This window comes from Lepidochelys kempii, chromosome 6 (assembly GCF_965140265.1).
Source record: "Lepidochelys kempii isolate rLepKem1 chromosome 6, rLepKem1.hap2, whole genome shotgun sequence".
Classification (NCBI taxonomy): domain Eukaryota; kingdom Metazoa; phylum Chordata; order Testudines; family Cheloniidae; genus Lepidochelys; species Lepidochelys kempii.
This window is the reverse complement of record NC_133261.1, coordinates 58848640-58866152: the sequence shown is the minus strand read 5'-3', so window position 1 is coordinate 58866152 and position 17513 is coordinate 58848640. Positions and strand designations below refer to the sequence as shown.

At 43.6% G+C, this 17513-nt stretch overlaps 1 protein-coding gene across 7 annotated transcripts in view; it reads right to left on the bottom strand.

The window, feature by feature from the left end:
* TSPAN18 (tetraspanin 18) overlaps positions 1-17513 on the bottom strand; it is a 177684-nt gene that overhangs the window by 37318 nt on the left and 122853 nt on the right. For 4 of the 7 annotated variants that reach the window (XM_073348079.1, XM_073348077.1, XM_073348075.1 and 1 more), the window contains one exon: positions 2189-2344. The exons of 2 other annotated variants lie outside the window; for them this stretch is intronic. The gene's annotated coding sequence lies outside the window, so the exon portion shown is untranslated. Of the gene's footprint in view, positions 1-2188; positions 2345-4212; positions 4279-17513 lie in introns of those variants that run through there. One more of the 7 variants, XM_073348081.1, reaches the window with a different exon arrangement.

The following is a 17513-nucleotide window of genomic DNA, read 5'->3' as shown; positions in this document are numbered from 1 at the left end:
GAAGAGATTTAATTAGTGTTTCTGGGAGAAACACAGGGAGTGTCAGAGTTATGGATGATGCCACGTCTCCTTGTTTGGAAGGCTCGATCCCAAGGCCACCCTGCCTTGTCTTGGTAAGCACGTACACATTCGACACACTGTCTTATCATGTCACACAACTCCTCACACCACTGCAGCAAGTTTTCCTGATCCGCTTCCTCCTCATTCCCAAACCTTTGCTTTGAGCTCAGTTCCCTGGAAGGGTCTTTGATTAAGGCAGAGGTGGGCAAACTATGGCCTGTGGGCCGAATCTGGCCTGTCAGGGCTTTGGATTCGGCCCGAGGGATTGCCACCTGCCGTGGCGCTGAGGGGTTAAGGCAGGCTCCCTGCTTGGCCTGGCCCTGCGCCGCTCCTGGACGCGGCTGGCACCATGTCCCTGCGTCCCCCGTGTCCGTGTGTGGGCAGGGGTGGGGACAGTGGGCTGGGGAACCGCAGCCAATGGGCGCTTCAGGAGAGGTACCTGCAGGCAAGGGCAGCGTGTGGAGCCCTCTGCCCCCCCCCTCCCCCAGGGGCCATAGGAACGTGGTGCTGGCCGCTTCTGGGAGCGGCGCGGGGCCAGGGCAGGCAAGGAGCCTGTCTTAGCTCCGCTGTGTGCCGCTGCCACTCCAGAGCCGCTCAAGGTAAGCGGCGCCGGGCCAGAGCCCACACCCCGAACCCCTCCTGCACCCCGCACCCCAACCTCCTTCCCTGAGGCCCCTAAACCCTTGCCACAGCCCGCACCCCTCCTGCACCCCAACCCCCTGCCCCGAGCCTCCTGCCGCACTCCTCCTGAACCCCAACCCCCTACCCTGAGCCCCCTCCCACACTATAGATTCCTAGACACTTCATAGAGCAGGGTTAAAGGCCAGGTGATTGGCTTTTGGGTCATGTAGTGACAAGGCATCCTGATACAGCAGATCATCAGTTCAACCAGCTGTTGTCAGTCCTTCCCCCCCATATGTGCTGTCTGTGCAGGATGTAGGGAAATGGATACACACACAAGGTCCACATGCCCCTTTGAGGGGCAGGCAGCAGCTAGGGGTCATGTCCCTTCTGGATGTTTGCAAGAGGTCAGTATCTTTATGGTGGAAAAGGAAGGGGAGATATTTTGGTGGATCTGGCCCAGTTTAATCTTAAACCCTCACTAACTCTGCCTGACAGGAAGGCTTCGAAAAAAAGGTGACCCATATGGTATTTTGATAGTATTGGCGCTTGCATGGGCCATCAGCCCCGTTCATTATCCTGTAACTGTAGCCACTGTATAAATAACTAATTGCACTGGAATTTTATGGCTCTTACATAGCAGTCATCACTGTGATATGAAAACATTACTGCATGTAAATCCAATTAGATTCCAGAGTGCACTGTGTAAGTACAATTGGACCCCATGGAGCAGTGTTGAGAAGACTGCACAAGGCCATGGAACTAGATACTAAATTACAGTCAATCTAGCTCCTCTTTAGTTGCATTAAAATACTAATGTCACTATAATAAAGGCCCGTTTCCTGTGACAACTGCCTCCCCTTGCAACACTGAAGCCAAGTGAAGTTGCTGCACTGCCTGATGGCATTTAACTGCTCTGCACAGCTAATTTTGTGAGGTCCCTAGGAGCACACAGATGCCTTAAAACATTAACCGGATAGACTCTTCTTAAATATTAAACACCACCCCAATCCCCCTATGATTTTAATTTAAACTGAGCTACAACTAAAGCCGTTCTCACTGTTTCCTTCACAAGCACAGCATTCTGGGCAACAGTTCAGCAGTCCTGGGTCTCTTCTGGTTCCTGTCTTTCTACTGTTAATCAAGTCAGAATTCTGCAACAAAGTGACCATGTATGCCTTGTCCCAGAAACTCTGGTCACAAGTGTTCCATCATTTGGACTGAATCATTAGGGAACATGGGGAAGGGAGAGTAGGGGCTGGGTTGAAACACTTAGGGGTGTGTGTAATAAATAGCAGCAGCTCTGGAATATAAATAATATGTATAATTTTTGCTTTATGTTTCCAAAGCACTATGCTAGGAAGCATTGAATGGAGTTTAATAAACAACAACAATACTTACGAAAATCTTACATAATACTTTTCACACCAAGATCTCAAAGTGGTTGTCAGAGAGCATGCTCCCACAGCCTGCATCTCACTTTACAAGCATTTCTGCATAGGCTCACCATAGTGTGCTCTATTTACAGTAGGTCTTCTACAGCTTGAAGCTTCTGCCTATATTGTTCTTCAGACAGACCCATCCCATCTAAAATGCAGTGTTGCCAATTCTCATGATTTCGTCATGAGTCTCCTGATAATTGTTTTTCTTAAAGCCCCAGCTCCTGCAATTAAATGGAAATGTGATGATGTCAGTCTTCATTCTTAAAGAAAAAGTATGTTTCTAACCCTCACAGCTGTGGAGAAAGCTTCAGAATGCGACCGCAGTGCACCCTAAAGGTTCAAAGAGCAGAAGGCAAATACAAAGAACACCAGATCTATTATTTTACATAATCTCATGATTTAAAAGCCAATCTCATGATTTTGGGGGAGCCTAACATTAGTTTTGAACATTTGGGGTTGGCAGCACTGAAAATGGCCACCTTTACAGCATCATACTCAGCCATATAATTAGCTTACGCTTCTCTCCAGAGGTAGGAAGTCAATCAGAAGGCCAATACCCTCTTCTCCCAGCCCACTGCTGAAGTCACCTTCTTAAACATTAACAAAAAGGCATCGGGGTCATCTGTTGGGCTCATTTTGCACTGTCCCATGCCCATCATTCTGTTATCATTCCTTACTGGGGGGCACACCATTTTCTCCAAGAACTGTCATTGCACCTGCGATTGGCCTAAAATCAACTTGCCAGGACAACAAGGATGGTCTCCCCTGCTGCTGGGTCTGTTGAAATTCCTGGAGAGTTTTATGTAACTCCTTTTGCTGTTCAACTATCCAGTGCACAAGTTCTTCCATGGTGCTCGCTCCGCTGTGCCTTCTGGGTGACTTTCCTTTCTGGCCTTTCTCCTACACCAGAAGGGGAATATCCCAGACAAGCCCTGACTTTTCACAGAGTATGCTTTACCACACCCTGCATCTCGCTTTGCAAGCAGTGCTCACACCTATGTAGGTTCACCACAGTGTGCTTTATTTACAATTTTTTTTTGTGCAGTTTTCTGTCCCCACAGTCCAAGTCTTTCCCCAAGCTTCACCCTATTCCCTAGGTACAGGGTGAGAGATAGTGGGGAGACCTCACCCCTCTGAGATCCTGGGTTTCTTTTCCCTTCCTTTTCCTCGCACCTCCCCCCCACCCACTTTCAACCATCCCTAACTGATGAGCAGAATCCCCTTATTAACTGGTTAATCATAGAATCATAGAATATCAGGGTTGGAAGGGACCTCAGGAGGTCATCTAGTACAATCCTCAACCTAAATCATCGCAGCCAGGGCTTTGTCCAGCCTGACCTTAAACCCTCAAAGGAAGGAGATTCCACCACCTCCCTAGGTAATGCATTCCAGTGCTTCACCACTCTCCTAGTGAAAAAGTTTTTCCTAATATCCAACCTAAACCTCCCCCAATCACCCAGTCCTTAATTAGTTATCTCCCCAATTCAGCCCTTGCAGGGAAGCTTACAGCCTTAGGCTACTCCCACTCTGTCAAAGTGCCTTGCAAAAGAAGATAAATATCATTATCCCCATTTTACTGATGAGCAAACTGAGACCGAGAGAGAGGAAAGGTCTTGCCAGGTTAATGGTAGAATCAGGAACAGAACTCAGGGATACTGACATACAGTACAGCACCCTACTCCCTCAGACCACACTGACGCCAGCCCCAGGCCCACTGATGTTTCTGTTATTTCCTTGAGAAACAATCTGGCCCATTCATTACATTTTCTGGAGAACACTTTCTTTTCATGGAAGACGGCTATTTAGGTATCTAAATATAGATTTAGATCCTAACTTTGGGCACCCAGGTTAGAAAATGTTGGCCTTCAAGAACAGACCAAATTCACCCTGGGTGCAAGTTACTAGAATTGCATCAGGAGTGAATTTGACCCAACGGCTCTAAAGGCAACAAGACATGACATATCATAATTCCACGTACTTCTGGTGCAGAAATGCTCTGTGTGCTTCCTAGGGACTCCCAAAACTTAGATCGCTTGACATCACACACAAACACTCTTCCACTTCTTCTGTTAGCCTAAACAGATCTTACTTTTATAGGGACTGACTCCTTGACACTCTCTTCTGCTCCCCTTCCCTCTAATTTCCAATGATTCAGTCTTCTTTGGTTTGGAGTAAATGCCTCAGTATCTTGCCGAGCTGATGACTGTTTGCAAGATGCAGTAATCCATCCAAAAAAAAATAAATACATAGGGCAGTTGCTGTGGCAACCTTGTGCACCACAAACCATGAATTTTAATCTCTTAAATTCCCTGATACTTTTCAGGCCAGAGGGAGGGGAAATCATTGATTTTTAAGGCAAACAGGCAATCAAAAGGGAGTACACTACGAGCCACAGACTCTTCTGCCTAGCACAACTTGTTAATGCCCTCTGTGCTCCTCCCCCGAAAAAGCCGCAATAAACAGACTCATTTTCTGGCAGGGGCTTTGGGACCCCATGCTCTTGTTATCTGCTTTAATACAGAACAGTGCTATGGAACAGGGTGGTCACTTTGTTTTTAATGGTTTCACCAGGAGGAGGTAAAAACAAATACCTATTGTGATGGAAAGCTGTGTAGACCCAAAAACATATTCATGCGAACACAGGGCTGTGGTCGTGTCCCTCCCAAATCACAAAAAAGAACAAGAGGGACATCTCTAAAGTTTCTCTAACTCCAGTCTATTTGCACGACCATAATCAGAACAAACAGAACCAAACCATCTCCCAAGTTTAACTGACCCACCGTCAGCACTCCACAATGAAACCTTCACCTCAATAACAATTAACTGATGATTCAGCCCAATTGTTGAGCAGTAGTGTCCTGCATGCAATACACAGCACATGCCTTGGAGCCAAGGAGTTGCTAGTTGGAGCCATAAAGCAGATTGCCTACCCTTTGGAGAACTATCAGACAAAAAGCTGAAAAAACAGAACACGTACATTGCCTTATTTAGAAAGATCTTTGGCTCTTTACGTGTTGTTGGAGTGCTCTGAATATCATCACACACATCTCACTGTAGTAAGATGCCAACTTCCTATTCATAGCATGGCATATACTGAGCAATTTCAATTCCCTTCTCCAGATTAAGGAGCAAAGGATGTGCATTTGCCATACTAACCAAGGGATCTATTCGCCCCTTGATATGCATGTATAACTTCCTATTAGTGTTGCTGGGAATTATACACATGCTTCAGGTTTCAGAGGAACAGCCGTGTTAGTCTGTATTCGCAAAAAGAAAAGGAGTACTTGTGGCACCTTAGAGACTAACCAATTTATTTGAGCATGAGCTTTCGTGAGCTACAGCTCACACATGCTTCAGGAAGAGAACATACCCCCAACAAGTCGTAGGTCTTTCTACAGATTGTGCCAGGATTCCAGTTGCACACAGACATTTTGGCTGGGATCTTCAAACCCAGGCCTGCACGGAAACTAATAAATTCATTGCATATGAAAACCAATTGAGTTCCCTGCAGTCAGCACCATTCCAGTGCACACCAAGTGAATTAGCAATGATGGGACACTTAAAGTGAAGTGGATTGATATGTATTTGTAATTATGATCTGAAGAGCAGCAGAGATTGCCAAGAATGATGGAGACAGAGCTTTGGCAGAGCTTTGGTTAGTTAATTGGAGGACTAATAGTCTTTTTAATAATTTTTAATACCAAATAAACACAACTCTCAGTACATAAACTATTTATAAAAAGTGAAGCACATGCCCTCTCTCTACTCTAGATGGTGCCTACACTGATGTTAAAGCAAAATAGAGAAACAAGTCTGAAATGCAAAGATTAGCGACCATCCCAAAACCTTGTAATAAAACAACTACGGATCAAAAAAACCTTCATGTTTAAATGGATGAGTTTGATCATTCTGAACACAGGCAGAATGAATTCATTACAAAAATAACATTATCAGAATTTTTTGGTATTTATCTTTTCTGAAGTTCTAAATACCCTTTATTATTAATAATAGTAGTGTATTAGTAAGATTTATTCCTCCAGAGCTGTTCTGGGAGCCCCACAAAACACAGACAAGCTTCCTCCCCTGAGGGGATAATAATTTAGAATTAAGATATGACATAAGAAATGAAGAATGATTCAGGTGACTGAGGTGGCACTGACTGAGTTTGATTGGTAGGAGATGAACCAGCAAATAAATATACCATAAAATCCATTGTGTTCAAGCACAGAAGATTCAGTGCCACTGTAAATGGCCCCTGTAACTTACTCCATGACAAGCCAAGGAGACAGTGGTCTTAAAAACAACTGGAATTGATTACAGCCACCTGGCCTGAATTAGGCAAGGGTACAACCCCTCTCCACAACAAGATTTACTACAGGTATTTCTAACTCTATTCAAGAAAGAAAGTCAAAATAGATATATAGATATAGATAACCATGACTGAAGCCCACCGCCCAGGTTCAGAAGTTTTCCAGGAAAATAAACTGGAGTTGATATATTTAGGCCCTTCATCTTGGTATGTTAAGATATATGAGTTATTGAATGTTCCCTTCTCCACCTTCCCCTAAAAGAGATGTCTAACGCAACCACTGGTGTAATGTACAATGAAGGGTCCCAGACAGCCAGCAAAGAATTCTGTTGTACCCAATAGGAGTATAGATTGAGTACAATTGGAATAAAGACTTCAAGATTTGGCCCCTAAGTGCTTTGGCATCCCTTAGGGTGACAAGCGCTATCGAGATACAAAAGATCAGTGCTGGTCAGTTTGCTGCTTTCCAGACATCTAGGGTTTTTGGGTGTCTTTTTTTAACCTGACCATGACCTTATTTTGAACGTGCCTAGTTTACCTTTTCTGGGGAGGGGATTCCTTAATTTATGGCACTTGCAACAGGAAAATGAACATGGCTGCTTGGTATGGAAGGTACTTTTAATGCACAAATATTACAGTAGAGGTTATTCTGGAATGTGTCCTGGTTTACCCTCCTATTTTCACAGGCACCTAATGATTGTCCTAACAGCATCTCTCTCTGAAGTCGTAATAAGCTTACAAATGAACCCATTCAGCACACATTAAAAAGTAAGAGATGCTCCTTTGATTATAGTCTTTGTGGAAATCTCTGATCATTTGTTTTGGTGCTGCACAACAGCAATTAGGATGTGCTGCTGGGAGCCTATTCAGCGGACAGGAGCTGTGGGTTTTGGAGACACCTTAGAGTGCCATGGCAACAAATTCACCTCCACTTCTCGGAGCATAAATCACTGGAATTCTTGCTGCCATCAAGGCGAGCCGAGCACACTCCACCACTTCCAGGAATTAAGAAATAAAAGGGGCCTAATTAAGCTGCTCCTACAAAAGCCTTAACCATGTTTATGAAGCGTCACGACAAGCTGCGCACTTCAGCTCCAATAAATCAGGCTGCTAACGTTGAAGTGAACATAGGGCTTCCTTTGTTGTGCTGCTGTAATGCTGCATCCTCAGGGTTCAAAGCAGCATCTGCTTCATTTAGTCTGCAGAGTGTCTCTTGAATTTCTGCAGTAAAGTGACACCACTTAAGAGAGTGGTGCATCAACTGTAATGCTCAGACATAGCAGGCATCTCTTTCACATTCCTGGGAAAGTTTGCTTAGTAGCAAGAGGACTGCTGCTGCATTCTAGTGCAGTTGTTCTCAAACTAGGGCCACCGCTTGTTCAGGGAAAGCCCCTGGTGGGCCGGGCCAGTTTGTTTACCTGCAGCGTCCACAGGTTCAACCGATCGCGGCTCCCACTGGCTGCGGTTCGCTGCTCCAGGCCAATGGGGGCTGTAGGAAGAGTGGCCAGCACATCCCTCGGCCCACGCCGCTTCCCGCAGCCCCCATTGGACTGGAGCAGTGAACCGCAGCCAGTGGGAGCCACGATCAGCCGAACCTGCAGACGTGGCAGGTAAACAAACCGGCCCGGCCCGCCAGGGCCTTTCCCTGAACAAACGGCGGTCCTAGTTTGAGAACCACTGTTCTAGTGTTTTCAGAAGTAACTGTATTCACTTTTTTGAATGAGGATAGTGGGTTGGGTTCTGCTGGGCAGTGGCAGCTTACTCCCTTTGCTACCTCCAAAAGGAAACTGAGATATCCTTGCATAACCCAATGTGCAGAGAAAGAACTGTGTGTCCTCTTCGAAATGTCCTTACTCCTTAAGCATATAAGGCCTGATCCAAATCCAATGGATTTTTCTGGGCATTGGATCAGTCTCAAAGGACTTGCCTTCACTAGGAAAAAAAGATGTGTTCTCAACTCGAATTAGCCAACAGGAGGGAAAATCCTAGTGAAAACAAGACCCTGCCTTGACGTCACTAGGATTTTACCTCATATTAACTAACTTGTGTGCAGAGCACATTTTCCTAGTGAAGACAAGGCCACAGAGAAGAACTATATCATCTCCCAGAAACATCCTTATACCTTAAGCATAGAGTTCCTAAGCAGGATTCAAGAAGGCAGGCACTGAGTGAAATTCAGTCCTAAGTACTGGGTCAGCACAAGGCCTATGTGAGGCCTAGGTAGTGCAGAGGTCATCCCATGGACTTCTGCAAAGGGGTGAATTTCACCCAAAGAGAAGTATTGTCTCCTCTCAGACAGCTAATGGTCTACACAGAGCACTTACACTTTGGCTTTAAACAAACAAAAAACCTCAGTACTGAACAGAAAGACGAATACCATTTCTTCCCAAGGAGACTTGCTGGGGTTAAAGCACAATATAGCCTTTCAATCAGAGGCTTGTGAAACATTTCTCAGCATGGTGGTTTATACACTGCAGAAGTCAAGGGAGACTTTGTTTTAAATATTGGGAGCTCCTCAGAGAAAGGACAGTGTCTTCTTTTGTGTTTGGAAACTGCTTAAGAGTGAGCACATTTGTTTGGCTCTCCTTTAATCTAAATAATACATAACAAAAACAGTGGAAGCCTCCTCTCTAGAAATACCTAAAACCAGACTGGGAATAGCATGGGGCAAAGCCTGAACCAACATCAGTCATAAAAAAACACATAAGGACAGGTATGGGCCAACAGAACTATATGGAGTTTCTTTTTTTTAAAAAAAAGTAACCAGTGAGTGAGTGAGAGAAAATGTGTGTGTGAGAGGAGAATGCCCTGGATACAGATGAAATTTAATTTTCACATTCTTGATTATTGTGCCATCTGCTATGAGAAGAAGACTGGAAGCAGGGAATGTAAAATATGTCTAATTGGAATCAACATGACATTACTTGCCCCAAAGTAATAATGGTTAGGGCAAGATTTGAAACATTAGTCAGGAGGCAGCAAACATGTCCATAAAGCAGAAGAAGAAACACATTGTCACTGAATGAAAGGTGAGGGGAAGGGGGGGTGGCGCCTTCCTCATTAGACCCAACACAAGGAAGGACATAAGTCAACTATTAACTGCCAGCAATTAGGAAGAAATGCACCCCATGGGCATGTGAGTCCATAAATATCCATTATAGAGTTTTTTGTACCTTCTTGTGAAACACCTGGCACTGGCTACGGTCAGAAAGAGAATCTGGATCCGTGATCCAGTCTGACATTTCCTATGTTGCTGAATCATCTACCAGGACCTGCATCAGTTTCAGATCTGGAAACATTGTTATGGAGAACAGCAATTTTTATGCAGTTGTATAATTTAAAAACAGGACATTCCACAGGACCCATAGGAGATATGACTGAAAAGTTCCCCTGGGATCATACAGCCCAACCTCTGCATCAGTCAGGAAGGGTCTAAATGATCTGTGAAATAATGAAAGACTTAAATAGTTAATCTTTACCACGAGTGGAGCCTTAATCTCAGTTCAGTTGTGTCTCTTTTCTCGCTCAACACGCAATTTGAAAGCAATTCTGCCGCCTGCTAAAACATTGTTTTTAATTTTTGTAAGTATCAAAACCAGATTTGGAGGGTGATTGGCCTAGGTTTAGGCTGAAGTGTGTGGAGAGCAGCAGGATGTTTTGAGAGCAGAAAGAATGCCCTTTTTGAGAACTCTCCCAGTCAGATCGCACAGTTGTTGTTACGCCTCTTCCTAGGACAAGGGAAGTTGGCTCAGGCAATGTAACATTCAACTGTTCCATCACTACTGCTGGAAGGGGGGGGGGGGAGGGTTAAATTTCAAACATTAAAAGGGAAACTAAAATGCTTTACAAACATAAAACTTACTCCTAGATCAAGTCTCTGCATCATCTGCTGTACAAATGCATTTTAAGATAAAATATTTTACAATTTTTGTTTACTTAAAATATGAAGTCACCACTTTGCATTTTCCTTGCTAGAGTGGATTACACCAAATCCACTTAGAATGGCAATGGTCTGAAGCAGCAGCAAGGTCAAGTGGCTTGAGCACAGGCTTGGGAGTCAGGAATTCTGGGTTCTATTCACAGTTCTGACAGTGACTCACTGTGTGACCATGGACAAATCACTTTAAGTTAGTTTTGTCTCAGTTTCCCAATCTATAAAATGGGGGTTAGTAATAACTTCCTCCCAGGGAGTTTGAGAGGCTTAATTCAGTAATATTTGTTAAATGCTTTGAGATTTCTAATGAAAAGCACTAGGGAAGGGCAATAAAGCTCCCAGGAGCACAGGATTCAAAATGTGGATTAAAAAAAAAGCTTTTCAAATGACCTTCACTATAGTTTAGAATGCCACTATACAAGTTAATTCCTTCATACAAACTGAATGACAAATTGCTTTAGGAAGCAAAAAAAGGGAATGTGACAATTTTCCCCACTCCAGGATGGAGATTATTTTGTTTTATTTATGGTCTTGTTCAGCAGTTTAGCAGGAAAGAAATGGTAGCAGCAGCAAGTGTTATATCAGCAATTACCCTACCAAGGGAAACCATTGTAACTAAGCTCTAAGTGATAGATAACTAACTAAGTGATAGATAAGAAAAAAATGGAAGCCTTCTACCTAAGCTCTGCTCACAATCCCTAAGCAACTCAGTTGCTGCTACAGTGATCAGTATTGAAATAATATTAACATTTAGAGTTTGATTCTGAAAGCTCTCTGCTTGCAGAACTCATACTGAAGTCAACAGGAGTTCCTTGCACAGAAGGCTTGTGGAATCACACCATTATATCATCATTAGGTTCCAGAATTAACACTTTATTGCTATGAATGGTGACACAGTGAACTACCTGTTCTCTGTATATGTAGGGCATGATGGAGCTGAGGTTCTTCATCACGTAGAATCCTCAGATGACTCCGATGACTTTGGGGGCAGATGCTCAGTTGGTAGTGGTGAGCTCCAGTGGCCTGGGAAAGCACTCAAACATTTTGCCAAACTTTCTGAAGATCCTCTTCACAATCCACTTATGCTGCATGGTCAATGTTCACACAATTCAAAGGGAAAACCAGAGCTTGTTATGTTGTTGTAGGTCTGTAGGAATAGACTAAGCCACCGGAGCGGGGCCATGGGGTTGGAGTCAGCCAGAACCTGTGGGGTGTCATTGGGTTCTAGTGGTAAGAGAAATGAGGAAAAGTAGACCACTGACCTGTGCAGTAAAAGAGCTGCTGCCATGCTGAGAGTTGGGAAGTGTGTGAGGAGGAAATGGCATCCTCATCCAAATCTTAAAGAAGGATCTGGGTTTGATTTTCAACCCAAGCTGTTATTTGAGATTTCACCTTCATATTTGGAGCCATTGTCTTCTTCCAAGCTATTAAGCTGAATCCATCCAATTCATTTAGCTTGTGCCCAAGGAAAGGTCCAGCGTAGGGTCTTGAGGGGTGACAGGCAAAAGCAACATAGCAGTGAAATGTTAATGGTCTGAAAGGAAACAATGTTTTCCTTTCACAGCTATGGCATGCATGTTCCTCTTTCCCCCTCAGAGAGCATCTGCAAGTAGCAAGAGACCAGCAGCAGTGTCAGGGCTAAAAGATGTTGGTTGTTGCAATTGACCCTGGAGGGAGGGCCATGTGTATGCCAGATGTCACCGACCTGCTACCTTTTATCATGTGACTACATACCAGCCACAAGAGAGAGTGCTACAGGGGGCTACTAGACTGCCAGTTGTCCCTCACTGGCAGCAGATTGCATTAGGTCCTCAAAGGGGTCAGCAGAAGTGTGAGTGTCCCAAGGGCATCAAGGGTCAAAAAGTTCAGGCTCTTGATTGCTAATAAAATCTTGAGGGGTTGTTTCTGCTTTTAGAAAACACAGGGCTTACAGCTGCTCTCTCACAAGTAGCTCAGAAATGGGAACCAGCCTTTCAAACAAAATTGATTTTCTTGAGGATTTTAACTGTACACTCTCACTCAGCTCACTTTGAATATTATTCATACAGAGAGAAAAACTCCTTTCAGTTGAGAGACAGTTCAATATTCACTCCCATCCCATGGGAGAGAGGGCCTCACTAACTTTCTGGTGACACACATGAACTGCTACTCTGGATACCAGATGCACTAATTATTAATTAGCCCTAAAAATAATTTTGGTCTGCTTCCGCTTATCAGCACCACCCTTACTCTACACTAGGAATCCATTTTAATGTCCACTAGTGAGAACAGCAAAACCAAGTGCTCTAGTGACAGATGTGCCGCGACTAGACAACAGAATAAATACTGGAGATATACAGGTAGACACTGTCTTGTTGAGAGACGTACAATGGGAGCTGTAGTTTAATGAGTCACACACCTACTAATTTCTATCCACTCTGTTTCCAGTGTGCCTATCATTTGTTGATTGGTATCTGCTCACAAAGAGCGGGATGGCCTTGGGCCACGTTGCAGAATTCTGAGGCACACTTGGTTTGCAGGCTATGCTTTGTCCACTATGACATTAGTGTTTCTACTCACTATGGCTGAATATGTGTAAGTGACAGAGTTAGTTTCCCCTCTTTCAGCCTGATGAGCCCCGAAAAGGGATGAAGAATTAAGATGTGGTGTTTCTACGGAGAGCTGCACAGCTGGTGAAAACAGTGCAGGCTCTTCTTGCCCTGACTGAGCCCTCATGATTCCCAGACCTGAGCTTTCCTGCATCTCTCCCCAACATCAACTCTCTGTTGACAAGCTAGGTTTTCTCCCTCACTGATACTTCCTAATTTCCCTCTTCTGCAATGTGATGTCTTTACATCATTAGCTGTATCACATACCATGCACATGTTACACAATAAACTGTCCACTGCCTTAATCTATTTAACTCTATAAAGCCTTTTGGGACTCCTACAAAGACACCTTTATATTGTACTCTAGGAACAACTGCTTTTGCTCAAAGATACCCAAAAGAAAGAGGAGCTGAGTATCTCCTGCTGATTGCTTTAGCTCTGTTCAAATCCAACAGAGGAAGTGGAAGAATAATGGCTGATACCCAAGTCAGGCTTAAATTCTAGCTCTTTCATTTTGACACAACTTTAAATACCCTGTCTGAAAATACCAGCTACCATCACAAAAAACTGGTATTTACAGGTTGTTTTTCTGATCCTGTGACAGAAAGGGACTCATCATGTGATACGTTACCTATCCACAGATTTAAGCCAAAGACATCACTCCAGGCAAACAACCCCGGCTTCTCAACCAAAATTTCTCTAACACTTCTCACACCATTCCAGGACTTCAGTGCTGCAGATGGGCTCACTGACTGCAAAGTGTTTCAGATCAGTATCCTTCTGACACAGCAACCAAGTCATAGACAACTAAATAACTGCAGAATTTACCCGTGTCTGCTGGAGAACTGAGTTCTGTGGAACACGGTAATGCTGCTTAGCCCCACACCAAAGGCCCAGAATAAATTGCTTTCCCACCACTTGTGTCCCTATTGTTGGTTCAGTGATTCTGAAGCTGGTCCCATCTTCAAATTACAAACCAGGTGGTGTTATTGTGCCACCAAAGTGGTTCAAACTCCTGGAAAAAAGGGAATGTGACAATTTTCCCCACTCCAGGATGGAGATTATTTTGTTTTATTTATGGTCTTGTTCAGCAGTTTAGCAGGAAAGAAATGGTAGCAGCAGCAAGTGTTATATCAGCAATTACCCTACCAAGGGAAACCATTGTAACTAAGCTCTCTAATCTGCAAGCCTTTGGTTGAATGCTTAAATGTCTATCTCAAATGTTTTATATATCTATACGTATTTTAATTTGGGGTGGATTTAGTTTATAAATATCCTACCAAGGTTAAAGACAACAAAGGTGGGATTTTAAGTCTACGAAGTCAGCTTCAAGTTACCACCCATGGTATATTATTACATTTGCACTGTTTAGAGACTAATATTGAGTCACCCATTTTAAAATATTTTACAGCCTCTCTGTAGTGGCTTATAAAAACAAGGGGATTTGCCTGAGGCCAGGGGTGCTTAACCTCAGTAGCTCTGACAACATCTACCCTCAGATTGTATTTCACTTTCCCAACCACACAACAAGAGCCAGGCCTTGTTAGAAACCATCAGTCCTGTTCCAAGAGATGTTGCATTTTCCTAGTTTCAATTAAAAATGAAAAAACACAATAGCTGTGTTCCATTCATTGAACTGACTTCCCTCCTATTGTATCTTAGGCCTGGGTCTACAATACCCTTAAAAGTTTTACCAGGATAATATTTCAGTTTGGAGGGGGGGAGGGGGGGAAAGGCGGTAATATTTTCCCCTGAAATAGTTATATTGGTAAAAGCCCTAGTGGATGTAGTTATATCAGTATAAAGTATAACTGTATCCACACTAGGATTTTTTACCACTCTTACTATGCTGTGTAGTTAAAACAGAAGAACTATCTAGTGTACATGAAGCTCTGCCAACAAAGCTGTGCTTTTACCGGTATAGCTTGTTTTGCTCATGGAGGGTGGCTATACTGTACCAATACAGAGCTCAACTTTGCTGGTATAGCTGTGTTCACACTAGGAGCACTTTGCCAGCAGAGAATACTAGAATATTGGTTAAGTGCTTCTAGTGTAGACATGGTCTTGATGTATTACTTCAACCTTCAGCAAGCTAGCAGAAGAGACTCAGGCCTTGTCTACATAAGAAAGGATTTGCCAGCTTAGCTATATTGGTAGAACTTCCCATTGAAGGTGCAGCAAGAGTACTTTTGCCAGAAGAGCTAATACAGTTCCTCCAAACAAAGCTACAGTGGCAAAAACACTTTTTTGACTGTATAATTGTACATACACTAGGTATTTAGCGAATATAAAAATGTTACTATAAAAATCACTCGCCTAAGCAACATTGCGAAACTGGCCAAAATCACCAGCATAGAGCAAACCATAAGTAAACATCGCTTTAATTTAAATTAATAAAGTACAAAGGTCTAAAGAGTCAATGAACAATATCTAAAAAACACAATATGGACTTTTAATGACCCAACAGAATAAATCAAACCTCCCCTCAAGCAAATGCTGAGCAATGGGATAGACCTCACATTGTGCTCTAATGGTCAACAAACTCTAGCTGTGTCAGACCAGGTGGGGAAGAAAATTCCAGAGTTGAGAACTCTCCAACAAGTATGTTCTGCCTCCTACTACATACTTTTACATCTAGGGACTATTAGCACAAGCACCTCAGCTGATCGCAACTGTTAAGGTAGTTTGTGGGTGTCATAAATATAAAGGGAAGGGTAAACACCTTTAAATCCCTCCTGGCCAGAGGAAAAACCCTTTCACCTGTAAAGGGTTAAGAAGCTAAGATAACCTCGCTGGCACCTGACCAAAATAACCAACGAGGAGACAAGATACTTTCAAAGTGGGGGAGCGAGAGGGAGAAACAAAGGTTCTCTCTGTCTGTGTGATGTTTTTGCTGGGACCAGAGCAGGAATGCAGGTCAGAACTCCTGTAAAGAGTTAGTAAGCAATCTAGTTAGATACACGTTAGATTCTGTTTTGTTTAAATGGCTGATAAAATAAGTTGTGCTGAATGGAATGTATATTCCTGTTTTTCTGTCTTTTTGTAACTTAAGGTTTTGCCTAGAGGGATTCTCTATGTTTTGAATCTGATTACCTGGTAAGGTATTTACCATCCTGATTTTACAGAGGTGATTCTTTACTTTTTCTTTAATTAAAATTCTTCTTTTAAGAACCCCATTGCTTTTCATTGTTCTTAAGATCCAAGGGTTTGGGTCTGTGTTCACCTATGCAAATTAGTGAGGATTTTTTATCAAGCCTTCCCTAGGAAAGGGGGTGTAGTGCTTGGGGGGATTTTTTTGTGGGGCAGATGTTTCCAAGTGGGCACTTCCCCTGTTATTGTTGTTAGACACTTTGGTGGTGGCAGCGTTTAACCTAAGCTGGTAAGAATAAGCTTAGGGGGTCTTTCATTCAGGTCCCCACATCTGTACTCTAGAGTTCAGAGTGGGGCAGGAACCTTGACATGGTGGCAGAGAAGTGGGATCAATTTAAGATTTTTTTGGGATTAATTGGAAATCATATCTGAAAGCCAGCATCCAAGCCAAGCATAGATCAGTGTTTATACCTCAAATTGCATCTAGGAGTAAAAAGGAAGTCATTGCAGTTGAAAAATGGGTATAAAATACTTCCTGTGGCTACAACTACCAAGCATCCAGGGAGCATCCACACATCACCAGTTGCATACGCTGTAGTTTCTAAGTAGTCTTGGAGGAGGCATGGCATTAATTTAACCAGAAAGGCATGAATGGATCACAATGGAAAGAGAGGTTTCAGAGTAACAGCCGTGTTAGTCTGTATTCGCAAAAAGAAAAGGAGTACTTGTGGCACCTTAGAGACTAACCAATTTATTTGAGCATGAGCTTTCGTGAGCTACAGCTCACTTCATCGGATGCATACCGTGGAAACTGCAGCAGACTTTATATACACACAGAGAATATGAAACAATACCTCCTCCCACCCCACTGTCCTGCTGGTAATCGCTTATCTAAAGTGATCATCAAGTTGGGCCATTTCCAGCACAAATACAGGTTTTCTCGCCCTCTACCCCCCCCCCCCCCCCACAAATTCACTCTCCTGCTGGTGATAGCCCATCCAAAGTGACAACTCTCCACACAATGTGCATGACAATCAAGTTGGGCCATTTCCTGCACAAATCCAGGTTCTCTCACCCCCCCACCCCCCTCCCAAAAACCACACACACAAACTCACTATCCCGCTGGCAATAGCTCATCCAAAGTGACCACTCTCCCCACAATGCTCATGATAATCAAGGTGGGCCACCCCCAGCACAAATCCAGGCCTTCTCACCCCCCCCCCCCCACCTCCATACACACACAAACTCACTTTCCTGCTGGCAATAGCTTATCCAAACTGACCACTCTCAAAGTTTAAATCCAAGTTAAACCAGAACATCCGGGGGGGCGGGGGTAGGAAAAAACAAGGGGAAATAGGCTACCTTGCATAATGACTTAGCCACTCCCAGTCTCTATATAAGCCTAAATTAATAGTATCCAATTTGCAAATGAATTCCAATTCAGCAGTTTCTCGCTGGAGTCTGGATTT